This window comes from Monodon monoceros, unplaced genomic scaffold (genome assembly GCF_005190385.1).
Source record: "Monodon monoceros isolate NGI ecotype Baffin Bay Population unplaced genomic scaffold, NGI_Narwhal_1 Super_Scaffold_9, whole genome shotgun sequence".
Classification (NCBI taxonomy): domain Eukaryota; kingdom Metazoa; phylum Chordata; class Mammalia; order Artiodactyla; family Monodontidae; genus Monodon; species Monodon monoceros.
In genome coordinates, this window is record NW_021703786.1 from 38,759,248 (window position 1) to 38,786,958 (window position 27,711).

A 27,711-nucleotide genomic window follows, 5' to 3' on the forward strand; every position below is an offset into this window, starting at 1 on the left:
TGCACCACAACTACTGAGCCTGCGTTCTAGAGCCCACAAGCCACAACTACTGAGCCCACATGCCACAGCCACTGAAGCCCGCGCACCTAGAGCCCATGCTCCACAATGAGAGAAGCCACCACAGTGAGAAGCCCACGTACCGCAACGAAGAGTAGCTCCCTCTTGCTGCAACTAGAGAAAGCCCATGCGTAGCAACGAAGACCCAATGCAGCCAAAAATAAAATAAAATAAATAAAACTAACAGCCCCATACGCTGGGGCTGCTCTCACCTTCTTTCACTTTACTATGGCTCACCCTTGAATTCTTTCCTGCCAAAGACCCTCACTTGGAGGCACAGTTAATCTCCCCAGTTACCAGGTAAAATTAGGATGAATTATATGTGATAGATGGTACAGTTGAATCCTCTTACTAGAGGGCTAGTTATTGTTTAGCTCAAGAACACACGTGCAATGGAGAGTGCGCTTGGCTGTGTAAAGGAGTGGATTCCTTTCTGTCTTTGCAAACCCTTAGCAGGTGGCCTGTGATGCTTATCACGCTCTAGTTTAATGCCTATTCAACAGTAAAAGAGTTTTCTTTTTCTAGTGCTTTTGTGGAGATGTCTGGGCTGGGGGAAGGTTTTGTTTTTAGTTCTATTTTGCCAAGTTATATCATTAGCTTTGCTTACAGATGAGGAAATTGAGAGTCAGACAACCCACAATCACATGGCTAGTGTGATGGAGACGGGATGCAAAGTAAGGTCGGACTCTGGAGCTTGGCTGGGTCCACAGTGCTGTGTGGCAAGTGCTGCAGCCATCCTGGAGCCTGGCATGACACGTAGTAGGTGCAGAAGAAATACATCTGAATGTTTGAGACTGGAGTGCAGCACGTGCGGATCTCAAACGACAAATGTGGATGTACAAGAAACGCAGCTGTGCTCTTCTTTGATACCGCCTTACGTTTAAGTCTCACCTTGCCGAATGTTTGGAGCTGGTGCTCAGTCAGCAACAGTCTCTTCCACTATTCCTGCTGCTGCATTGAAGTTCAAGGGTTACGTGGTGACCAGCATGGACTGGGCCAGCAGTGTCCACTTCTACGCAAATTACTGGCATCCTTGGTGCATTCGTGGCCTTGGTCCCTGAGGTGTTCAGTCATGTCCGCTCTGTGTACCCTCCACCACCCAGCCTCTTCGGCTTTGTAACGCCCCCATCTACCCTGTGCCCACACGGTGTTGGGGAATCCTGCGCCTACCCCCTCAGTGCCCTGACAGGCTATGGGTCAGCCCACGTGAGTGTCTCTACTCCAGACACTGGACGCAGACCCCCGGGGCCTGCCTTTCCCCGAGCACAGTCCTCTGCATTCCCAGCCCACCCAAAGCCAGCAGGGGTTTTATTTACCCACTGCCCACAGCAGCCAGCTGCACAGCACAGCCGGAGCAGGAGCTCCCTGCACCCCTGGCTGTTCCCCTCCAGACCACTTGTTTCTCCAGCACAGAGAAACTCCTTTCATTTTAGAGGCTTGGGTGGGATGGGAAATTGTCTTACCAGGTGTCCTCTTTGCTCTAACTCTCAAGAGAGGGAAGGTGTTTGTAAGCCCAAGGCCTCCCCTCTGCCACTCAAACCCTTCTCTCTCAAACCATTTGCTCTGTGAGGAAGTTCCCAGATGACTGGAAAATCAAGAACTAACGCCTTTCTTCTCTCTGCCTCCTGCTGTGCTGTCTCTTCCTGAGGCTACAGCGGGAGGAGGATTTGGAGTCACAGCCAATATCGGGTGAGGAGAGAGTACACTTCCGTTAAGCAGATCAAAATATTACCTGCCGGGGGCCAGGGGCGGGGTGGGGGGGCAGGTCTCGTGCAGAGTGGATCTTAGCCAATTAGGAGAGGCCACACAGGTCAGTGAGAGTGGATGCCAGCTAGAAACAAGGATGGCCAAACGAGTGCAAACCGGCTAACGTTAGCTTTGATCTTCCCACAAAGGCACATAGAGGCATGCGAAGTGAATGCGTGTGGCTTTGAGTAAGTCGATTGACCTCTCTGAGCTTTTATCAAGTCCACTTTGGGCTCCTCTCTCTTCCTCTGCTTTCCTCCAGGCGTTGGGATCTCCAGACACCACCTATGGTCTTTGTCCTCCCACACATTCTCCCCAGACCAGCTCATCCACACCCAGGCTGAGGTGACCATCTGGGTGAAGTGTCACAGGTGTTGGAAGAGAAGGAGACAAATACTGGGGTGAGGGTGGAGCGAGTGAGTGAGGCAGCAGAGGGGGTGGCAAAGAAGAGACCCACTAACTCTGCCTGCGGGGGGCAAGGAAGCCCGCCCCGAGTGAGGATCACGTCAGACAAACAGGTCTGACTCCAGACGACAGGAGGTGGAAGGGAGGTGGACAGGACGCAGCAGCATGCAGGACGGCTGGAGTTCCATCCACTGCTTCATCCCTGACATCAGGTTGCCTCTGTAACTGTCTTTTCTTTTTTTCCTATTCAGCAACACTTAAAATAAAAGGAGAACTTGAAACTCCACTGCCATCACTTCCCCGTGTTGCCATGTGGCATTATTATTCTCAGAATGTTAAAAATATGAAACAGACTTCCTCTTCCAGGCATGATATGGTAGAAAGGACTGCACTTAACCCTCCTTGATAAACAACTAGGAAACTGGGAAAAACCTATCAAAGAGCTCTTTGCAATCTCTGGACAACCAGGGGTCAGGGGCTCGGACTCATGAGAAAGGGGGAGGGGGAGCCTGGGTCTGCCCTGGTCGGGTGAGCAGAGGCGATCCTGGGTGCAGAGAGGGGATGGCACAGAGGCTGGTGGTCTCGGTGGGTGGAGGGGGTGGAGATCAGGGCTGGAGAGAATGAGCCATTCCTTTGTGTGTGGAATTCCTTGGAGTTTTGCCAAGTGCGTGACTTGCATGCACAGAGTAAAACTGCACAAAGACGTACAACCAGGGAATTGTGAGCTGACAAATTCCCAGAGTTCACAGGGAAAGATGTTCAAGCTCTGAGCAGCCAGAGTAGCTTCCTCAGTGCTGGCCAGGGGAACACAGCAGACACCCCGGAGCCGCCACGTCTGCGTAGTAAGTCCAAACTACCCCTGGGTGAAAGCTAACCTACCTTCCTCTAGGAAAACTTTAAAACAAGCCTCAGACAGAAACCAGCCAGGATACTGAAGAACCCAACACCACCATCAACCAATTGCACCCGATTCACACTTCTCAGACACTCCACCCAACAACAGAACAGCAGACTACACGTGCTTTCGAGTGACTGTGAATAAGGTGGACCACATCTTGGGCTGCAAAACAAACTGTGACAAATTTAAGAGAACTGAAATCACAGAGTGTATTCTCTGACCACAGTGGAACCAAAATAGAAATCAATAACACGAAGATAATACGAAAATCAACAACCTAAATGCCCATCAACAGAGGAATGGATAAAGAACATGTGGTACATATACACAATGGAATATCACTCAGCCATAAAAACGAATGAAATTTTGCTATTTGCAGCAACATGGATGGACTTGGAGGGTATCATGCTAAGTGAATTAAGTCAGACAGAGAAAGACAAATACTGTATGATATCACTTATATGCGGAATCTAAAAAAATAAAACAAACTAGTGAAGGTAAAAGAAAGAAACAGAGGGACTTCCCTGGTGGTCCAGTGGTTAAGACTCCTTGCTTCCACTGCAAGGGGCACGGGTTTGATTCCTGGTCAGGGAAATAAGATCCCACGTGCCGTGTGGTGCGGCCAGAAAAAAAAAAAGAAAGAAAGAAAGAGGAGAAACAGACTCACTGATACACAGATATAGAGAACAAACTAGTGGTTACCAGTGAGTTGAGGGAAGAGGGAGGAGGGGCAAGGTAGGAGTAGGGAATTAAGAGGTACAAACTACTACTATGTATAAAATAAATTAGCTACAAGGATATATTGTAGAGCACAGGGAATATACCCAATATTTTATAATAACTAAGTGGAATATAACCTTTAAAAATTGTGAATCACTACGCTGTGCATCTGAAACTTATAATATTGTACATTAACTACCTCAATTTAAAAAAAAGTCATTCTTACCGTAGACCTTAGCAGCCTCAGCATATGATTTTTTTTCTTATTAAGTCGAGAACTTTCACCCTTTCACTTAAAGGGAGCACTGTAGGGCTTCTCTTTGGCATATCCCAATTGCCAGCATCATTACTTTTGCACTTCGGGGACCTATTAAGTAAAGTAAGGCAGCTGGTCTGACAGCTGAGATGGTTACTAAGCAACTAACAGGTGGACTAAGCTGGACAAAGGCAAGATTCACATCCCGGGCGAGACGGTGGGAGATTTCATCACGCTGCTCAGGAGGCCTGCGATTTAAAGCTTAATGAATTATTCGCTTCTGGAACTTTCCATTCAGTAGTTTAGGACTGAGGTTGACCGTGGGTAACTGAAACCCTGGAAAGTAAAACCATGGTAAGGGTGGGCGGCTGTACATGAATCTATACATGTGATAAAATGGCACAGAATTATACATACATATTTTATCAACATATATTTCCTGAGTTTGATATTGTACAATAGTTATGGAAGATGTAGACATGGGGAAAACACTGAAGGGTTCATGAGCCCTCCCTGCACTATCTTCGAAATTTCCTGTGACTCCGTAATTATTTTGAAATAAACTATTTTAAAAGTCTCAAAGAGATCGAACACATCAACAAGTAACTTACCTGCCTTCCAGAGCAAAGTCCAACACCCTTCAAAGGAAGACAACAAAGTCCAGATACTCAACAAATAACATCCATGATGTCCTGTGTCCAATAAAAAATTAGGAGACATGCCAAGAAGCAGAAAAATGTGACCCATACTAGGAAAACACATCAATGAATAGAAACATGCAGAAATGACAGAGGTGTTGAAACTAGCAGACAAGGACATTAAGACAGCTTTTTAATTGCGCTCGACCATTTAAACCAATACATGAACATACTGAGAAGACAAATCAATGAAATCTAAAGCTGTCTTGAGAAATCAACAAAATTGATAACCTCTAGCTCAAATACTCAAGAAAAATAAGACAGCAAACACAAATTACCAACATCAGGAAGGGCAAAAGGAGACATCACTATGTATCATACAAGTGTTAAATAATAATAAGGGAGTTTAAATGAAATGGACAAATTCCTTGAAAGACACAAATTACCAAAAATGACTTAAGTGGAACTAGAAATTATGAAGAGTTTCATATCAAGTAAAGAACTTGAATTTATAAAGTTCCCATAAAGAAAACTCCAGGCCCAGACAGTTTTCCTATCTACCAAACATTTAAGAAAGAAAGAATACTATACAAAGTCTCTCAGAAAAATAAAGAAGTAGTAAACACCTTCCAAAACATTTTATGATCCCAGTATTACTTATTATAAAAACTAGACAAAAATTATTAGAAGAAAATTAAACTACATAGCAATATCCCTCATGAACAGAGACACAAAAATAGCTAACAGAATATTAATAAATCAAATCCTGGGGCTTCCCTGGTGGTGCAGTGGTTAAGAATCCACCTGCCAATGCAGGGGACACAGGTTCGAGCCCTAGTCTGGGAAGATCCCACATGCTGCGGAGCAACTAAGCCCGTGCGCAACAACAACTGAGCCTACACTCTAGGGCCCGTGTGCCACAACTACTGAGCCTGCGTGCCACAACTACTGAGCCCGCGCACCTAGAGCCTATGCTCTGGAACAAAAGAAGCCACTGCAATGAGAAGCCTGTGCACCACAACAAAGAGTAGCCCCAGCTCGCCACAACTAGAGAAAGCCTTCACACAGCAACGAAGACCCAACGCAGCCAAAAGTAAATAAATTAATTACTTAATTTAAAAACAAAACAAATCAAATCCAGCAATATATAAAAATGAAAATACATTTGACAAAGTGGGGTTTATCCCAGAAATACAAGGTTTATTCAACATTTGAAAATCAATCAACGCAATTTACCATGTTAATAGAATAAAGGTGAAAAAAAGCGATCTTCACAATAAATGCAGAAAAAGCATTGGTCAAATTCGGCACCAAGTTTTTTACTATTATGAATAAAGCTGCTATAAACACACAGGTACAGGTTTCATGTGACCATAAGTTTTCATCTCACTTAGGTAAATATCAGAAATGGGATGGCTGGGTCTTATGATAAGTGTTTGTATAACTTTATAGAAAACTGCCAACATGTTTCCCAAAGTGGCTGCATCGTTTTGCACCCCCATCAGCAAGGTCTGAGAGTTATAGCTGTCGCATTTCCTCATCAGGATTTGGTTTTGTCAGCGTTTTTTTTGTTTTGGTTTGGTTTTTTAAGCCCTTCTAGTAGGGTAGAGGAATGGTGTTGTGTTTCTTACTTGCATCTTTCTACGGACTCATGACATTGCTCATTTACCTCCTATGTCTCTTTTTTGGTGAAGTGTCTGTTCAGATCTTTTGCCATTAAAAAAATTTACTGGAGTATAATTGATCTATAACAAACTGTACATATTTAAAGGGTACAAATTGTACACAATCACCACCAACTTAATGGCTTAAAATGGTTCAAATCTCATGATAATCAGGTGTTTTAGTCAATTACTTTAGTGAAAAGTCGAAAAGATGGTATGGTTCCCGTGGGCTTAACATCTTTGTAAAAAAGTAGACATTCCCAGAGGTCACCTCCATGGAATATGCTTGTCTAAACCTTCCCCATCCTCTGAGACCACATCTTCAGTGATTCTGTCTTTGACTCAATTGCATACAAATGGAGATTGAGGTCCTACCACGTGCTGGAGGCTATGCGAGCTCATCCATCTCTAACATGTATGATTTTAGAATAGAATACAAAATAGAATGGGGAAAGATGCTGCACCATGATTGCATTTCACCTTCAATTCATTTGAGATCCTACATCTTCCCTTGTAAACCTGTGTTTGCACACACAGGGCAGGAAGGCAGAGGGAGCCAGAGTGAGGAAAAGAGAATGTTGACAGGAAACTAATAAGGAAAAACCTATCTTCACAATGTCAATCTGGCAAAGCACTTGCTGTGTGGCTACCACTGTGCATACAGATCCACATGTGACAAGTTCAGGCATCAAGCTTCGTTGGGCAAAGCATGGAATAATCCTACAAAATCACTCCCAGAATAAAGCACAGGTTTTTGTCATTTTTTTCTCTTTTGGTCTTGTGATAAGTATTGAAACCTCAGTTCACGAGTTGCTCCTTGTTTTGCATGACTACCCTACGCACTCATAGAGTTCCAGAAACAGCTAAGGTTGATAAAACCATGTTTCCACTTATTTAGATCCTATTTAATTGCTTTTAACAATGTTTTGTAGTTTTCAGAATGGAAGTTTTGTAGTTCTTCCGTTAAACTTATTCCTAAGCATTTTATTGTTTTTTTGTTTAATGCCATAGAGTCGTTTTCTTAACTTTACTTACGGATTGTTCGTTGCAAGTGTGTGGAATTATAAGTGATTTTTGCACACTGATCTTGTGTCCGGCAATCTTCCTGGACTGACTTATTAGTTGTAATAATTTTGGGTGGATACCTTAGGGTTTTCTATATTCAAGAGGATGCCATCCGGGGAGAGAAATTGTTTCACTTCTTACTTTCCAGTCTGGATGTGGTCCTTGTCTTTACTCTCACCATCATCGTCCTCCCTCACATCAGAATTTCTATGGAGACAGGAAGATTTTCATTTCAGGTGTCCTTGTTACTGGGCCCTTTCCAGATTCTTGGACAGCAATACCCTAGAAATGAATATCGCTTCCACAAGGCTCTTGAGCAAAGCTTTTTATTAAAGGAGACAGCTTGTGCACAAGGAAGACGGCAGAAAAAAAGGTGCCAGCTCCCTGAGCAGAAGGGGTGAGTTGCTTTCATAACAAAAGGGAGGTTTTGTCTCATGATCACTGGTAATTTTCAGAAATCGTCAAAATTCTTGGATCAGCAGCCATGGTGGCTATATATCGGGAATAGGGACTGCTTCTGTGAGGGGAAAGAAGTGAATGAGAATTTTCTGCAAGAAAGCACAGGAACAGATAAGGTTAAAATTGATAATTGAGCTTCTTGTCTTGTGGCAACTAGGTATACTTGAGAGTGTAACAGAGACAAAGTTAATCTTTAACTCTTGGGAGCCTGGCTTTTGTCTCTGGGACTCAGGCCCCCAGGGCCTTTGTTCTTTAGTTTCAAGGCCTGTTTTGCCCAAGGTCATTCCCCTGGTCCTTTTCTAAAATGGCCAAGCAGCCCCAAACGCATGAGGATAAAAGGCTAGCCTCTCCCTTGGAGAGGCTGGAGTCAGAGAAATGTAGTGAGAAGAAAACCCGGCTAGGACCCATATACACACACACCATAACTGCACGGAGCCATTCAGCTATGTGATGTGTTGCTGACACGTCTGCTGAGACAGGACAGGCCTCGAAGGCAGGAACTGGGGCTGCTCAGGGGGATCCCCAGCATTGACACAGCGCATGGCCCATGGAAGGAACTCAGTGCACACTGCAGGAGTGAAGGGATGAGTAAGTGACGAAAACTTTATCAGTGTACACAGATACCTTAAAAATACTTCATTTGTAAATAATTTCAAATGTACAGAAATGTTTCAAGAATCAGAATAATACAAAGAATACTTGTGTACCCTTTCCTTTACCCTCATTCTCCTATTGCTAATATTTTGCCCCATTAGCTTTATTTTTTTTAATAAATAAATTTACTTATTTATTTATTTATTCATTTTTGGCTGCATTGGGTCTTCGTTGCTACATGCGGGCTTTCTCTAGTTGTGGCGAGTGGGGGCTATTCTTTGTTGCAGTGCGCGGGCTTCTCATTGCGGTGGCTTCCCTTGTTGCGGAGCACGGGCTCTAGGCGTGCAGGCTTCAGTAGTTGCAGCATGCAGGCTCAGTAGTTGTGGCTCATGGGCTCTAGAGCGCAGGTTCAGTAGTTGTGGCGCACGGGCTTAGCTGATCCGCGGCACGTGGGATCTTCCTGGACCAGGGCTCGAACCTGTGTCTCCTGCATTGGCAGGCAGATTCTTAACCACTGCACCACCAGGGAAGTACTGATATTTCTATTTTGTTCATACATTGTTTTCTTGACTTTCTTCACATCTTCCTTTAGTTCTTCAACCATCTTTATGACAGTTGTTTTAAAGTCTTTATCTGGTAAATCTGCCACCAGGTCTTTTTCAGGAACTATTTCTCCTGGCTGTTTGTTTATTTATTTTGTCGAATGGGCCATACTGTCCTTTTTTTTTTTTTTAATGCCTTGTGATTTTTTGTTGAAAAGTGGACATTTGAACCTAATAATGTGATACTTCTGGAAATCTGATTCCCTCTCTTCCCCAGAACTTGCTGGTTTTGATTTTGATTTTTTAGTTGTTGTAGCTGTCTCTTTGCTGAGGATCAGCCTGAGGTGTAAACTTACAGTCCTGCCTGGTGGTTTTCTTTGTTTGTTTTGTTTTGTTATTTTGTTTCTGTTTTTATGTATTTATTTATTTTTTGGCTGTGTCGGGTCTTAGTTACGGCACCCAGGATGTTTCGTTGTAGTGCACGGGCATTTCTCTAGTTGTGGCGCACAGGCTCCGTCGTTGAGGCTTAGTTGCCCTGTGGCATGTGGGATCTTAGTTCCCTGACCAGGGATTGAACCAGCGTCCCCTTCATTGCAAGATGGGTTCTTAACCACTGGACCACCAGGGAAATCCCTTGTCTGTTGTTTTTTGAGTCTGCATTTTCCCTTGGTCATGCACGATGATTTTCTAATTTCTTCTGTATTGCAGGTGCTTTTGAATGTCTTATTTTTCAATGTCTGGCTCCCAAAATGGGGAAAAGAGAAAAATAAAGTAAGAAAAAAAGGCCTGGTCCTTTACATCCCCTGGAAGTCACTTCAGCCAGAGAGGGTGTGGCTTGTAACACTAGGTGGAGGAGCCACAATAGCCCTGCCTCTGGGTCTGCACCTGTGTGATCAGAAGCAGCAATCAGTGATTAGAGGGCAGATGTGCAGTATCTGAAGTACATGGTCCTCCCCTCTGCCCGGCTTCTGCCAACCTTGTACAAGCTGCTCCAAGAACACATGAACAGCTGCCTGCCATGGCACTGAGGGGTAGGAGGAGGAATTAATATGCTGCTAAGAGCTAAAATTGACTGAGATTAACCACCTTTTCTGTCCAAGCCTTTACTTGGAAGTTACAAGCCTCCAATAGACTCCAGAGTTCCAAAATATTTACAAGAGACAGATTTTGCCTGGGCAATTCTTGTCTAGGTGGGGAGACAAGTTTCTGGTGCTTGCTACCCCTCTAACTTTCCCAAATCCTTTTCCTTGTATGTGGCTTTTGAGAATTTGAATATAATACGTCTCTTGCAGATCTTTTTGGGTTTGTCATACTTTTAGTTCATTGAGGTTTTGAATATGCAGATTATGACTTCACCAAATTTCGGAAGTGTTTGGCCTTAATTTCTTCAAATATTCTTTTGCCCCTCCCTCTCTGTCTCTCTCTCTCTCTCTTTCTTCTGGGGTTCTCATAATGCATATATTGGTATATCTCGTGATGGCCCACGCATCCCTCAGGCTCTGAACATTTTCCCTCATGATTTTTTCTCTCTGCTCCTCAGACTGGATGGTTTCACTTGCTCTGTCTTTGTCTGCTGATTCTTCCCTCTGCCTGCTCAGATCTGGTTCTGATACCCAGCGAACTTTTTATTTCAACTACTGTGCTCTTCATCTCCAGTATTTCCGTATAGTTCCTCTTCATAATTTATATCTTTTTAGTAATAGTCTCCATTTGTTCTTACATCATTCTCCTGGGCTTCTTTAGCTTTTGAAGCATATTTAAGACAACTGATTTAAAGTATTTGTCTAGTAAGTTGAATATCTGAGCTTTCTCAGGGACAATTTCTTGTAATTTCTTTTTCTCCTGTGAATGGGACATACTCTTTTCTTTCTTTGCATTCCTCGTCATTTTTTGTTGTTGTTGAAAACTGGATATTTTGGATATTATAACATGATAACTCTGAAGATCAGATTCTTCCCTCTCCCCAGAGTTTGTTGTTATTGATTGTGGAGAACTGACATTTTCTGTTTTGTGTGGGGTTTTTTGGTGACTTTTCAAAACTATTTTGTAAAAACTGTATTTCTTGCCATGTGCCATCACTGAACTCTCTGTTCTATTATCTCAGTGGACAGAAATTTTCATAAAAGCCCGGAGCCAAAAAGAAGAAGAAATAACACTTCTCCCGGTCTTTGCAGATTGGATCTGACCTGGGGTGCTCCTACAATGCTTGGCCAGGCCACCTAGGACTCTGCTTCATCTCCTGCTTATGCAGAGCCTAGAGGTCAGCTAGACTTGTAGGCCTAGGATCCTATGAGATCGCTTCTGTGTATGCGTCTGGCCCTGGGCATGTTCATTGTAGTCCAAATACCGTGGCATATGCCGTTATTCCACCCAGGTGTCTTCCTCCTCAGCCTCCTTCTTCCCAGGCCTTTTAGTATCTGCTGATATCCTTGTCCACTGACCCTTGCCCCAGATGGCTAAGGGGATTCTATGTCTTTGAATGCTTTTGACAGTCACTTCCTGAAAGTGGATTCAACCTGAGGGGGCGCAAAACCAAGCAAAACCTCAGCACCAGTACCTTAGGGAACTGCCAAATTGGTTGAAACTTTCCAGCACAGTGTTTGAAAACAAAGTCCACATTGACCCCTGGCTCAGCATGTCACACCAGGAACATGGGCTACCATTTCCACAGCCACCTGTGTGCAGGGCAATGGGGGATGGTGGGTGGGAAGGAAAAGACACCACAATCCCCTCTTACTGAAACTTAACATTTTTTTTTGCTTCATTAAACACTCCCCTGGTTGCTGTAAGCTCTTGGTTGGATTCCAGAGTTCCAAAATAAGTTAGTTCTGTCAGTTTTTGCTTAATGGTTGCTTTAGTGGAAGGACTAACCCCTTGAACTCCCTATACTTCTGTTTTCTGTTGCTGTCTTGCTCTCTTCCTCTGCTTTTTCAAGACTTTTTAAATGAGTCACTTGTTTTGTTTCCTATTGTGAATAGTGCTGTTAAAAACATCTGCAGAGGAACTGCATATCTGCCCCTTGGGAATGATTTCCTTGGAATTTATTCCCAGATGGGGAAATTCCAGGCCAAAGGAAAGAACAGCTGCCCAGCTCTTGTAAAATATTACCAATTGCTCTAGAAGGATTGGCTTGACTTACCATCCTGCCCACACCTCCAATCTGTCTTTGTTTTTCTCTTCAATCTGTTGGCAACTGTCTTATTTTTTATTTTTCTCATGTCTACTCTTTACTGACTGTGTAACATGTGCCAGGTGCCTTTATCTGCTATCTCTTTCTCTCTCTTTTTTTAATCTGCCATCTCTTAATGCATCTCCTCAAAGTAAGTATTTCATTTTCTAATGAGGAAACTCAGAAAGTTCAAGTCTCTAGAGGTCACACAGCCAAAGGTAGATGAGGGCTCACTGGCCAGAACATTCCTACATGTTCTATGAGCCCTGTGGCTCCCACACTGGGTGATGACCTGTATCAGGAATGAAAAAAATATACAGGTTCAAATTGAAACACAGAGGGAAGAGTCTTGGATGATGGTGTCAGTGGTGGTATAGTACTTCAATATCCACAAATTCCTACATAGAAACAGTTCAGCCAGGATAGCACACCCAGTCTCACAGACTAGATCTACAACAAAACCAGGTGGCAACGAAACTGTTGTGAAGGTACGAGAACTCAGGAGGGAACAGTGCACCTACAAGCTCTTCCCGAGGAATCTAGCAGAACCTTTTTGGAGGATTAAAAATGGCGCTGAAGCTCTTTAAAATCCCTCCCACTGAGGGCTTATGTGATCTTTCCTTGAATTCAAGTGGGCCCTGTGACTGCTTTGCCCATTAGAACCCCAAAGAATGATGATAATGCTCCAATTTCTAGGCTCAGGCCAGCAGACCTTGCAGCTTCTTGGAACACTCTTGTGCAGTGTCTTGGAACACTCATTCCGGGGAAAGCTAGCTGCCAATGTCACAGAGCAGACTACTCTAAGGAATGTGGAAAGGTAGTCATGTGAGAAGGCTGCATGGAGAGAGGTCAAGGCCTGGCCAGGCCCTGGCGGTTGTAGCCATCCCAGCCCAGGTACCAGACAGGTGAGCCCAGGTGAGCAGCCTTCGGAGCATTCCAGCCCCAGCCACCATCTGACTACAACTGCATGAGAGACCCCATGGGAGCCACCCGAGTCCAGTCAATTCACAGAACCGTGACATGTAAACAATCGTTTTATGCCTCTATGTTTTGTGAAGGACTGTTACACAGCAGTAGATAACCAGAACTGCCTTCCTACAGGAAGTGTGGTCCTAAGACCAGCGGCACCAGCATCATCTGGGAGAGCGTGAGAAATTCAGATTCTCTGGGCTATACGCTGAGAATCTGAATCTGCACCGCAGCCTGACCTCCGGTCCCGTTTACACACCACGCTCCGTGCCGCCTGGCTGCTACATGGAGTGGCACTTGGAGTGGACACCTGGGTGCAGCTGCTCTGGGGGGTTGTTTTTGTCCATTACTGCACCCGAGTACATTTCTATTGCTACACACAGGGTGGTAGGGTTGGTTTTTGGTTTTTTTTTTTTTAAGTGAGAAATAATCTGCATACTGTAAAACTCACTAATTTAAAGTATAAAGTGCAGTGGGTTTCAGTCTATTCACAAGGCTGTGCAACCCTCACCACAATCCAATTTCAGAGCGTTTTCATCATTCCCCAAAGAAGTTAGTCACTGCCATTGCTCTCTCCCCCTAACCCCCACAATCCCGGACTCTGGCAGCCACTAATCTACTTTCTGTCTCTACGGATGTGCCTATTCTGGACATTTCAGATAAATAAAATCATAAAATATGTTGCCTTTTATGTCTGTCTTCTTTCACTTAACATAATGTTTCCAAGATTAACGTTCATTTCGATGGTTTACTAAAACTTTGCTCCTAAATAGCTGCATTCGCTCCCCCCTTCGTGCTGTTACTGCCGAAAGGTTCATCTTTATGCGTCATGTGCCCATCCTCATGGATTTCTAACTACTGCTTCGTGTAGTCGTCTTCCTCAGATAAGAAAATGGAGAGGAGTTACCGACCAAAAATGCAAGAATGCTGGCTTCTGTATTTACCTGTATTTACCTGTATTTACCTGTATTTACCTGTATTTACCTGTGTAGCTACTCGGATGCAGAGCCGTGCAGACAACAGTGGGGAATGACTGGGTCGCTGGGGGAGGGAAGCGCATGGCAAAGGGAAAACAGCTGCGCACAGGGAAAATTCAGGACTGTCATCCCTGGTTGTGGAAACGTCTTTCCACCCTGGACTGAATGAGGAAGGTTGTCACCCTGGTGACTGCTGACACTTGGAGGGGTGGGCAGAGCCTGGTCACACCACTCGTGACACTCAGTCACTTGGGCCAGGAAGTCCCCTCTCTTGTTGGGAGCTCTGTTGCCCGACCCTGGCAGCACCCTGCCTGCAGCTGCTCCCCTCACTCCTCTCACACAGCCACACCGTTGTCCCTGGACTTCTCCCCACTTGGAATGCCCCTCCCCCAAGACTGTCTGGTGCAAACCTAGTTATCCTTCAGTATCCTCCTCAGTGAAGCTTTCCCTGAGCTCCCAGCACAACCACAGGTCCCAGGACACACTGCCGTTGTATATACACTGTGCTGTTATGACTGGTTCTGGGTCTGGGTCCATCATTGGACTGGGGGCTCCTTTGGGGGAGGGCTGGGTCCAATTCAACTCTTGGCCCTCAACCCCCAGCACGGAGCTCAGCATAGCCTTCTGCAGGGGATTTATCCGTGTTGATAAATGTAGCCACAGCTCATTCCTTTTCATTACTGTATAAGGCCCCATGATATCAGACCATGATCTGTTTGTATGTTCCCCAAAGTCAGCTCATCATAGAGATCATGTCCATCCTTTTCGCTACAACACAGATTGCTGCCCAGAACATTCCTTTGCATGTATTCTTTTCTATTCACTGGGGTCTCCCTCTCCCTTCAGTGCTAAGTAACAGGGACATGAATAACAGTGGTGTAATAGACTGGACAATGCCCCCACAGAGATATCAAGTCTTCATCCCTGGAACCTGTAAATATTCCCTTGCTTGGAAAAAGGGTCTTGGCAGATATAATCAAGTTAAGGATGTTGAGATGAGGAAGTTTTCCTGGATCACATAGGTGGACCCTGAATGTAGTCACATATCCTTCTAAGCGAGAGGCAGGGGGAGATTCAACACACACACACACACATAAGGCAGTGTGCAGGCTGAGGCAGGGATTGCAGTGATGCAGCCACAATCCAAGAAAGGCTGGCAGCCCCCGAAGCTGGCAGAGGCCAGGAGCAGATTCTCCCTTAAAGCCTCTCTGGAGGGAGGGAGAGAGGCCCTGTTGACCTGACGTGGCCCAGCGATGCTGACTTCAAACTTCTGGCCTCCAGAACTGTGAGATAATAAATGCCTGTTGCTGTGGGCCACCCCGCGTGCGGCGATCCACAGCAAACACATAGAAATGGCTTGAACAAGACAGAAGTTGGTGTCTCCTACATATCAGAGGCCAAGTGTGAACAGCCCAGGGCGGCCATGGTGTCTCCACAGACAACCATGGCTCAGGCTGACTTTGCTTTGTGCTCTCCCATCCCTAGGGTGCATCCCTGACTTCATAATCCCAGAAGGCACGCCAGCACCACATCCCGTTTCTAAGCAACAGAGAAGAAAGGGCGAAGGGCACCCAGGAGCTGTCATTTGAGAAAGCTTTCTAGAAACCATCATGGAACACTTGTGTTTCATCCCATTGACCAGAACTTATTCATGCGGCCTCCCCCACCACCTAGGAAGTGAGAACTGTAGGCCCTACTCCAGGTGACCAACTGACCAGCTGAAAATCAGGGGCTTTAAGATGGGATTAACAGATCCTGGGGTTGGCAGCTAGCTATCTCTTTGTGCTATCTCCTTGCACTCGTCTTCATTTCACAACACCGTGCCTTATTTGTGTATTATTTTTCAATGTTTGAAGTGAAAAATGAAACCAAAAAAAGGTTAAAAAGTTTTAAAAATATCACCATGCATTATTTGTGAATACATAAGGAAATGTCTGAAAAAAAAGGAAAACAAAAACATTTTAAGTTTATAAAAATCACCACATTATCTGTGCATTGAAAAAATGTTTGAGGGCTTCCCTAGTGGCGCAGTGGTTAAGAATCCGCCTGCCAATGCAGCAGACATGGGTTCAAGCCCTGGTCCAGGAAGATCCCACATGCCGTGGAGCAACTAAGCCCATGTGCCACAACTACTGAAGCCTGCGCTCTAGAGCCCGCGAGCCGCAACTACTGAAGCCCACGTGCCTAGAGCCCTTGCTCCGCAACAAGAAGCCATCGCAGTGAGAAGCCAGTGCACCGCAGCGAAGAGTAGCCCCTGCTCGCCGCAAACAGAGAAAGCCTGCGCGCAGCAACAAAGATAAAAATAAATAAATAAATTTATTTTTTTAAAAAATGTTTGAAATGAATAGGTGAGGGAAGCTGGGGTGTAGTGACTCACTGCATCCAGAGCCGTCCCAGGGAAGCTGATTCTAGGAGAAAATATACTGAACACCCAGGACACCGCTGTGTGCAGCAGACATGATCTAACAGACTTCCTGGACCCCCACCACCACCAAAGTGACTGTCACACCAAAGCCAGCGGCAGGCTCCAGGGTGAGCGCCAGCTCAGAGCACAGGGAATGGCAGGCATTTTCCAACAAACTTTCTGGGCACTGGATTGGGTTGAATAGTGCCCCCCTATTCATGTCCATCTGAAACCTCAAAATGTGACGTTATTTGGAAACGGTGTCTTTGCAGGTACTTAGTTAAGATTAGGTCATGTTGGGGTAGGGGAGCCCTAAATCCAGTATGACTGGCGTACTTAGAAGAAGAGGAGAGACACAGAGACACATACACAAAACCTCCCTGTGCCAAAAAATAAAAAGAAAAATAAAGGACCTTCCTTGAGGCTTCAGAGGGAGAAGGACCCTGCCAACACCTTGGCTTCTGACTTTGAGCCTTCAGCACCATAAGGGAATAAATTTCTGTTGCATTAGGCCCCCCAGTTGGGGCACTGTTTATGGCAGCCCAGGAAGCTAAGATGCTGCTCTGAGCCTGAGACACAGTTGTGAAGAAAGCTAAGATCCTGTCCTCAGAGCTCTCAGTCCAGGAGGGAGGCAGACCTGTACCAAAGCTCAGGAGGTTCTGGGGGTAAAGGGCTGAGACCCCTAACCCCTCTTCCTAACGTGGTCGGGAAAGTCCTATCGGAGGAGGTGCCCACCCAAGGCCTGGAAAGCTGAGCTCTCCTTTGGAGGGACACTTTCCCAGGTGGTGGCCAAGCTGATGCTCCTTTGTTGTCACCTCACCACCACCACCACCACCCCCAACACACTCACACAATTGCAGTTAAAGCGTCACAAACCCTCAACTCTTTCTGGGTCACCACACATGCCACGCTGCTCTGTGCCTCACCTGATCACAGTGATTGGGCTACACGTCTGTCTCTCTCTAGGCTACAAGGACCAGGTCTTCCTGATCTTTCAATCATTCATGTTGCTTAGCAAAGTGCCTGGCATCAAGTAAGCGCCCAAAGGCTGTTGAAAAAAAATGAGGTTAAAAACCAAACTAAACCGGGCGTGAGGGGTCCGGGAGTGATGGGAATGTTCTCTAATTGGTTCATGGTGGTGGACGCACAACTCTGTAAGTTTACTAAAAATCGCTGAACTGTACACATAAAAACGGATGAATTTCACAGTATGTAAGTTAATACCTCAGCAACGCTGTTTTTTAAAAATCGACTTGAATGGCTAACATGGAAAGGACACAAAGTACCCAGTGCAACTGGGCCTGTTGGGAGTGTAAATCGGCTAAACCGCATTGGAAAGGGCATGGCAGTCAGTATCCGGGGATGCTAAAAAATCTGTACAACCTGTGTCCCAACAAGCCCATTCATACGTATACACCCAACAAAAATGTGTATGTAGGTGTCTATCAAAACATGTGAAAGGTTCCCAGCAGCATTATTTATCCATAAAGGCCCAAACCAGAAATCACCCAGATGCCCATCAGTAGTAAAACAGACAAATGAACGCAGGAACCACAGAAACCTGGGAAGTTAGCTCTGTTCACGCAAAAATACGACTACACACGACGACGTGGAGGAAGCTCACAAGAAGCCCAAACTGTAAAGTGGCACGAGTGTAAATGACAAACTGTGAGTCAGGACGGGGAGTGGAGGAGGAGTGGCTGGGAACAAGGGGGGCTCCTGAGGTCACAGTCTGCATCCCGAGCTGGACGCTGGCCTCGCAGGCTTGTCCAGTTTGTGAGGATTTATTGACTGCATGATATGCTTTTCCATGTATAGTTTATAATTCACTATAAAGTGTCAACAACAAATTGGCCCTTGCCATCTACTTCTGCAAGGACTAAACCATGTGCTCTGCAGCTGCTGACTTTCAACACCCCCCCTGAAAGGAGCTCAGGGTGGAGAGCAGAAATGAGGCCTCTGTGCTCTGGGAAAAACTGGCAGAACAGGTCTTCAGAGAGTTAAATACTTTCAGGAGCCGAATTTATGAGCCCAGTTCTTGTATCTCCTCATATCTAGAAAAGCACTAAAATCCTTCATGGTGACGACTGCTCCTCGTGACTAGCAGAAACCTGCTGCAAAAAAATATGTGCTCGATTGCATGTACTCCCCCCTTTGCCCAAATCACATATATCCTGACCTTCCCTGCTGCCTCTTTGGAGCAGTTTCTCAGAGCTCTCTGAAATGCTGTCTCCCGGGTTGCAGTCCTCATTTTACCCCCCAAAAAACTTAACTTGCAACCCTCATGTTGTGATTTTCTTTTTTTTTTTTTGCGGTACGCGGGCCTCTCACTGTTGTGGCCTCTCCCGTCGCGGAGCGCAGGCTCCGGACGCGCAGGCTCAGCAGCCATGGCTCACGGGCCCAGCCGCTCCGCGGCATGTGGGATCTTCCCGGACCGGGGCACGAACCCGTGTCCCCTGCATCGGCAGGCGGACTCCCAAACACTGCGCCACCAGGGAAGCCCTGTGAATTTCTTTAGTTGACAGTTTTTATGGCAACCACGAAGGGATCCAGAATGGACTTCTCTCCTTCACCGAAACTCTATGAGGAACCAGAGCCTTGGTACCAGCAGAGGCCCCTTGTGCCCATCTGCCACCTTGGAGAGTCCAGATGAATCTGGGTGAGTCTCGCCTGGTTCTCAGATCTCCCGTATTGGTAGATGATCCTGAGTTTTACTTGGGGGTATATAGCAGGTACCTGACCCCTCCCAGTTGAAAGATACTTGGGGGGGTGGGCCTGGATGAAAGATACCGGGGAATACCCACCCAGTTGAAAGATACTGGGGTGCGGGGGGCTTGGTTGAAAGATACCAGGGTTTGCTCAGTTGTAGAAGACAGAGTGGTCTGCACTGAGTGGTTAGGTAAGAGGCTGATCTGACGCTTTTCCTCAATTTGGCCGCCTTAATAGAATTTGTTGGGATAAAAGTGAAGATATTACATGAGAGCTTTGCTCCGAAGAAAAGGGACAAGACTCCTCCCGGCTGGTCACGGCTTGGAGGCAGAGTCCTCATACCGTGCAGTGGTCCCATAGGGAAGCCCACTCATTAATTAAAACGTTTGCTCATCCAGGGGTCGCAGATAAGAATCGGCCATTCAGCGAGCACCTGTGGTGGTCTTAGACCACCAAAAGGAGAAACTGAGACATGTAGGAGGGCTGAAACGACTCTGGGGGGATGCCTAGAGGAGTTAAGCTCACAAGCAGCACACTGGCAGCCACACAGTTTCACTAGTAAATTTTATCCCTAACAAATTCTACTTTAAAATGGGGAATAGGGGACTTCCCTCCTGGCGCAGTGGTTAAGACTCCGCGCTCCCAATGCAGGCGGCTCGGGTTTCATCCCTGGTCAGGGAACTTGATCCCACATGCATGCCACAACTAAGGAGCCACGAGTGGCAACTAAGGAGCCCACCTGCCGCAACTAAGACCCAGTGCAACCAAATAAATAAATAAATAAATAATTTTTTTAAATATGGGAAATAGAGCCTCTCAAACACAGAAACAAGGGGCATCAGAAAGCCAGCCTCTGGCTAACACCTCAGCCAGGTTTATACATGCAAGTACCTACGTAATTGGGGAAATTATACTAAAGGAGATCTCAACATAAAATGGCCAAATTGAGGTTCTTCTGCTAACCCAAAATTGCTGTTTTGTGCACAGAATTAGAAAAAGCCGCCATAAGATCAAACAGATTGCATGGAATGCTGCTTACTTTGATTGGTGTCTAGAAGCTTCTAAATAGGCTGCTGGCCCTCTGTCTCTGACTCCGTCTCTCCCTCTGCTCCTCCCACGTGGCCTCTTCTATCTGAATGGTCCAGATGACATCTCCTTTTTCTCTCCCAACTCTTCTGCCTCCTGCCGCTGCCCTCTCCCCAGCAAAGGAGGACTAAAAAATCAGAAGTGATTACAGCTCCCTTTTAAAAATAAATTTATTTATTTTATTTATTTATTTTTGGCTGCACTGGGTCTTCGATGCTGCGCGCGGGCTTTTCTCTAACTGCAGTGAGTGAGGGCTACTCTTCGTTGCGGTGCGCAGGCATCTCACTGCGGTGGCTTCTCTTGTTGCGGAACGTGGGCTCTAGGCACACAAGCTTCAGTAGTTGTGGCTCGCGGGCTCTAGACCGCAGGCTTAGTAGCCGTGGCGCACAGGCTTAGTTGCTCCGTGGCATGTGGGATCTTCCCGGACCAGGGCTCAAACCCGTGTCCCCTGCATTGGCAGGCGGATTCTTAACCACTGCACCACCAGGGAAGCCCTATAGCTCCCTTTAAGGAGAAACTCATTACAGGGAGAGGTGAGCCGTCCTTGGTGCTTACGTACACACCCTGAACCCAAGTAGAACTTAGAGTTTTGGCTAAGGAATTTCCCGATCCAAGTCAGGATTCATTGGGATTTGCTAAGGAATTTGAATTAACCATCCGGCCTACGAGTGGGTTTCCAGATCTATATCAATTAATCCAGCTGTTAGTTTCTGAAAGCCAAGCAAGGGAATGGATAGAGAAGGCAGGATGGAAACGCCCCTTAATGGATTTTGAATCACATAGTCCAGAGGCTTGCACTGAATACAAGGAATTAGCTCAGAAATTACTTGAATTTATCCCAGAGCTTTTTCCAAAAACCGTAGACTGGACAGAGATTCAACAGTGCAAGCAAAGATCGGATGAATGAATTCTGGACTATTAGGAAAGGTTTGAGGGGAAAAAAAAAAACTTTTAATCAACATTCTGGCTTGACAGCTGAGTCATTCTCTAACCACCAAGATGATCCTCTGCTTAACTCTGCCTTTTTAGAAGGCTTAGATGAGGATTTATCTACTCTAGTCAAAAACACAATCTAGGTTGGTCCGTGTTACATACAAACACCTTTGATACACTGGCTGACCAACCTTTGAAGACCATTAAAAAAAAAAAAAGGGAAAGAAAGAAAAGGGAGTATCTACGAAAATTATGAACCTCTAATTGCGCCAATTAAGTACACAATGCCAGTCAAAGGTTAACCAACCCCTGTTTAATTCCCAACCAGTAGAGAAAGCTAGCTTGAAGGAAAAAAAATCTCTTCAGAATTCTGACCCTGAGGGAATGAGTTCTACTAGGAAAGCCTGATTTTCTCTCCCTGTGCCTTGAGACCAGAGCTCTCGGGATCACTTACCTTATCTAGACCATCTCTAATTCCTGAGACTGAGGGATAAAAAGGACAAAAAAAAAAAAAAACTTCAAATTTTTTTCTTATTCCAAGTGTTGTTTATAAACTAGTGAGTTTTATATTGTAATATCTGATTCATGACTAAGTTTAGAAAATGCAGCTAGATTTCTTGTTGTGTCTGTCTGGATATATGTATGTCTTAGTATGTGTCTTTGTCTTTGGATAATATTGCTGTGGTTAATTTGTAAATAAGCTCTATTTAATTGGCTTAAAGAAAAGTAAGCGCTTACAAATCAAACAATTCTAAATGCAAGAGAAATTAAGCTAAATGAATTTCAGGTTCACGTGAACTGGGAAATAGTATTAAATTAATACCTGGTATTAATGTTTGTTTGTTGATCTAATTAATATAGACATGTCTTTAGAGTCATCAGCATTAAGTATAATACTTTATTGTGCCTCACTTTAATATAAGCTAAATAAAATCTTGTTATATCTGTTACAAATTTGTCATCAAGGAAAGAAATTTGATGTGAAAAAAACTTTTAAGGAAAGAAAATATAAATGAGATAAGAGCTTTTAGATAAACTCTATTAAGAATAATTATGCTTTAGGAATGTCCATCTAAAATAGTCTCTCCACCTGGTGTGATTCCGTCCTGTGCACCTGTTCCCTGGAGCAGTAGTCTTTTTTCTCCGTCCGCCTTCTCTCCCACCTAAGTACGTGCCACCAACCCATGGAAGATTCGATGGACATGGACATGAGCCCCCTGAGGCCCCAGAACTATCTTTTCTGTTGTGAACTAAAGGCCGACGAAGATGATCACCTTAAGGTGGATAATGATGAAAATGGGCACCAGTTATCTTCAAGAACGGTCAGTTTAGGGGCTGGCGCAGAGGATGAACCGCACATTGTCGAAGCAGAGGCGATGAATTATGAAGGCAGTCCAGTCAAAGTAACGCTGGCAACTTTGAAAATGTCTGTGCAGCCAACCGATTCCCTTGGGGGCTTTGAAATAACACCACCTGTGGTCTGATGGTTGAAGTGTGGTTCAGGGCCTGTGCATATTAGTGGAGAGCACTTAGTAGCTGTGGAGGAAGATGCAGAGCCAGAAGACAAAGAGGAGGAGGGTGTGACACTCCTGAGTATATCTGGGAAGCGTTCTGCCCCTGGAAGCGGTAGCAAAGCTTCCACAGAAGAAAGTAAATCTGCTGCTGCTGAAGATGGATGACAAGGATGACGAGGAAGCTGAAGAAGAAGCTCCAGTAAAGAAATCTGTACGAGATACTCCAGCCAAAAGTTAACAAAAATCAAACCAGGATGGAAAAGACTCAAAACCATCAACACCAAGATTAAGAGGTCAAGAATCCTTCAAAAAACAGGAAAAAACTCCTAAAACACCGAAAGGACCTAGCTCTTAGAAGACATTAAAGCAAAAATGCAAGCAAGTATAGAAAAAGGTGGTTCCCTTCCCAAAGTGGAAGCCAAATTCATCAATTATGTGAAGAACTGTTTGCAGATGACTGACCAGGAGGCTATTCAAGATCTCTGGCAGTGGAGGAAGTCTCTTTAAGAAAATACTTTAAACAGTTTGTTAAAATTTCCCATCTTATTTCATTTCTGTAACAGTTGCTATCTGGTTGTCCTTTTTAGAGTGCAGAGTGAGAACTTTCCCTACCGTGTCTGATAGCTGTCCAGGTTCCATTGCCAAGAATGTGCTGTCCAAAATGCCTGTTTAGTTTTTAAAGATGGAACTCCACCCTTTGCTTGGTTTTAAGTATGTATGGAATGTTATGATAGGACATAGTAGTAGTGGTGGTCACACAAATGGAAATGGTGGGGAGACAAAAATATACATGTGAAATAAACTCAGGGTTTTTTTTGTTTTTTGTTTTCTCTCCAGGTCCATCCGCGCTCGGCGCCCCGCCCCAGATCCTACTCGCTGCTCAGAGGGATGTGGCCCCGGAGGCTTCAGGGCCCGAGGCCCATGGTCCCCTGGGCATACCCCTGCCCGCCCCTGCGGAGCTAAGCGCAGCTCAGCCGGGGCCCTGGCCGGCCTAAACTCAGTATTTTAATTAAAAAATAAAATAAGATAAAATAGTCTTTCCAGATTCTGGTAACTTGAAATTCTAGAACTGTGCTAAATTAAGTTAAGTGATGGAAGCTTATTGAATAGCTAGCATTCCCAAATAAAATAATATACCAAAACATTAATTACTGAATATTGGCTTCCTTTTACAGAGAAAAAAAAGGTATTTAGGACTATTAATGAATATGTTTGGTGTCACGTTCTCTAAAGAAAGCAAATATTTTTAGAAAATATCACTGGTATTTATGTTCACCAATCTACAGAATGCCAATGTAAAGGACAGTTCATAATTGCTTACTTCTTAGTTTTCACAAGAAATTAAGGTTTTAAGAGCTGAGGATTCTAACTTAAACATGTAATTAAAGCTAATAGAAATAATAAATGAAACATTTCAGTCAACAGTAGGAAAGTAGGGTGTGTGTTTCCAGTAAAGAAGGGATGAAGAATGGAATTACATTTTATTAACGGAAAAGGAAGTAGGTCTGACTTACAGGTGGCTGTTTCTGAATGGGAAAATAAAATGCTGGATACAGAAAGTAAGGAAACGTTTGTGGAAAGTGGACCCCAAGAAAAGAGTTATGTGCATGGTCAGGATTGACTAAGGTTAAAATAAATTTAATTGAGTAGGGACTTCCCTGACAGCACAGTGGTTAAGAATCTGCCTGCCAATGCAGGGGACACGGGTTTGAGCCCGGGTCCGGGAAGATCCCACAAGCCGCGGAGCAGCTAAGCCCATGTGCCACAACTACTGAGTCCACGCACTGCAACTACTGAAGCCCACACGCTGCAACTACTTAAGCCCACACGCCTAGAGCCCGTACTCCGCAACAAGAGAAGCCACCGCAATGAGAAGCCAGCGCACCGCAATGAAGAGTAGCCCCCGCTCTCTGCGACTAGAGAAGGCCGGCACGCAGCAATGAAGACCCAATGCAGCCAAAAATAAAAAATAAATTAATAAATTAAGTTTTAAAAATTTGAGTAAATGAATTTTAAAAGCAAGCAGGTGCAAAACTTTGTTTTTCTCTCTCTCAAGAGGACAAGATTTCTTAAAATGTTGAATTGCCTTTGATAACAGATTTCAAGTTTCTTTCCTTTTAAGTGATTTGTTCTGTATTTGCCTTTGAAATCTTTATTGTTACTTTGCCTAAGTGAATAACTATTGTTTCAGAGTGACCTGTTGTCCTATCTGAGTGTTCTAAACCCTTTCTGATATTTTTTTTCACAAAACTTCCTGAATCAGGGACTTCCCTGGCGGTCCAGTGGCTAAGACTTCACCTTCCAATGCAGGGGTGTGTGGGCTCAATCCCTGGTGGGATAGCTAAGATCCCACATGCCTCAAAAAACAAACAAACAAACAAACAAACCATAAAACAAAAGCAATATCGTAACAAATTCAATAAAAACTTTAAAAAAAAACCTCCTAAATCAAATTCCAGTGAAGTCCTTTAGCTAACTTTGGGATGCTTCAAAGGGCACCTGAAACATCCCAAAGAGAGATATTAAACTAACTGGGTTCGTTTGGTATGTTAAATTACATGGGAAGTATTGTCAAATGAGTAATAAATCTTCTTAGGTTATATTGTATGGTAAATGTTACTAATATAGATATCCTAGAAATTATATGGAGTTCCTAAAATTCTGATACGTCCTGGTAAAATGTTGTCAGTCATAATTCTAGTTATTATCTGAAAGTGTTGTATGTCACAGCAGTAACCAAGTTTCTTTGTCAGTTGCATTGTAATCAGATTTAAACATGCCTCCTTAAGTCTTTCATCATTATAGACAGTTATGGTTTTATTCTGATGCCTTTGCAAAAATGTTTCCTCTTCAAGAAGATTTATAAAAAGGACTTTTGGACAAATACAAGTTTCTGACTTTCAGACCATAATACTGAACTGGGTAATAAATTAAAGAATCCTAATGAGAAACTGTTAACAAAAATAGTTACATAAGACTGAGTGAACTGGTGAATATGGTTATAGTTTTTATGGTTTCTATCTGAAAAATTACTTGTTTAAATCTGTGTTTTCCAGTATTAGGAAACCTTTCCCTCAAACTCATTATGACTTACAGTAATTTGGTAAATTATATCTTTGTAAGCAGGATTGGAACATATCTTTTTTCTCTAACTGCTCCCTCCAGAGATTGTAAACTCTTAGGTTCCTAGCAGCTTTATCAGATAAATTAGGAAGGCCACTCACTAACAGGTACAGAAGGCTCAAGGTATTTGGGGGACCTTAAAAAGGGAGGAATTCACCTAGATCTGTTAGGTGAAATCTGTGATAAGCCCTTGGAGTGACTTTCCTAGCTCTGAGAGGTCTTTTAAAAGTTCAGTATGAGACTCCTTATAAAAGTTTCAGCAAAGCAAAAAGCCTGTATGATCAATGATAGTTTATATAAATTATCAGGCCAAGTTAATTGAGACCAGACTTATTTTGCAAACAAACTAGTCTTAATTTGGTTATATTTGGTAAACATGAGGGTAATTTTAGAGAGAAAAGGATTATATTTCAGTGAATATTAAGTTCCAGTTTTGTTGATGGAGGTCTGTATTTAATAAGACTCACTTTCCAGATAGCTCCTTGCTGTTACGTTATATTAATGTAAAGTTTAATTGAATTGTTAAAAGGACACTCAGTTTGTTTCTGAAGCCTAACTCAGTAATCTATTTTTGGATGAAGATCAGATGTCCCACGACATGCAACCAGGGGATTATGCATACTGGAAAAGACATAGTTTAAAGGACTATCTCCAACCTAGATGGAAGGACCCTTATCTGGTACTTTTAACTAGCTCATGCACAGCGAAACAGAAGGGAATTGATTCTTGGATTAATTTCTACTCACGAAGGGCCCCTGCACCGGACTGGTCTATAGAGAGGACTGCTGACCTCAAACTCACCTTAAAATGATGCTCAAACAGAGGAAACTCTACACTCACAGCCGGATGATAAGAAGACGACATCAGAAGTAGACAGCTTACCCAAGATGCTGGACCTGATTCGTAGGATCATTTATAATGTTTTCTTGTCTTCCAGGACCCTTGCATATAAATCAGATGTTTTTCTATCATGGACACGATCCTATGCTAGTTTGAAAAATCAATCCAATTGTTGGGTTTGTGGCCAATTACCTGTGTCTAGTCCTTCTGGATTACCTTGGTGGATTTCTCCACTCCAAGGCTCTAATTGGATGGCCCTCAGAACATTTATTTTACAAGAAAGAAAGTTCAGTCCTGTTCAGGCTACTCTTGATATTACTAGATGGGATCACCTCACCTAGCCAATTAATAATACCTGCTCTGACCCTGGCCAAAAAAATGAATTTTCCTCTAAAGTTATTCAAGCTCAATCAGAGCAACAGCAAAATTTCAGCCCAGGAATAAAACCTCCTATAATTTTTTATTTTTTTGCGGTACGCGGGCCTCTCACTGCTGTGGCCCCTCCCACTGCGGAGCACAGGCTCCGGACGCGCAGGCTCAGCGGCCATGGCTCACGGGCCCAGCCGCTCCGCAGCATGTGGGATCCTCCCGGACCGGGGCACGAACCCGTGTCCCCTGCATCGGCAGGCGGACTCTCAACCACTGCGCCACCAGGGAAGCCCCTAAAACCTCCTATAATTATGTGATGGATTTATGTGGTTAACACCAGACTATGGTCATTTAAGTTTTAAGGCCCCTTTTTATCTTGGGAACGATTAAATTATACTAAGGATAACCAGCCTAGTAACACTAGGAAGTTGGGCTGGGCTGGGGGTCTTATGGACAGTGCCAATGTATCATTTCCCTGAAAGATAAGGACTGGTACAGTACAGACCACGTCAGATGACCTAAGGATATACTGGGCTGCACCTAATGGAAGCTCTTGGCTTAATTCTCACTTACG

At 44.3% G+C, this 27,711-nt stretch overlaps 1 protein-coding gene and 1 pseudogene across 3 annotated transcripts in view; one reads left to right on the forward strand and one right to left on the reverse strand.

Annotated features, from left to right (window-relative positions):
- The window catches only part of SHMT1 (serine hydroxymethyltransferase 1), a 59,852-nt gene that overhangs the window by 30,923 nt on the left and 1,218 nt on the right, over window positions 1-27,711 (reverse strand). The gene's annotated exons all lie outside the window — the stretch shown is intronic.
- On the forward strand, window positions 22,204-23,312 carry LOC114888815 (annotated as a pseudogene). The gene has a single exon (XR_003791889.1). The product of XR_003791889.1 is annotated as a nucleophosmin pseudogene (transcript).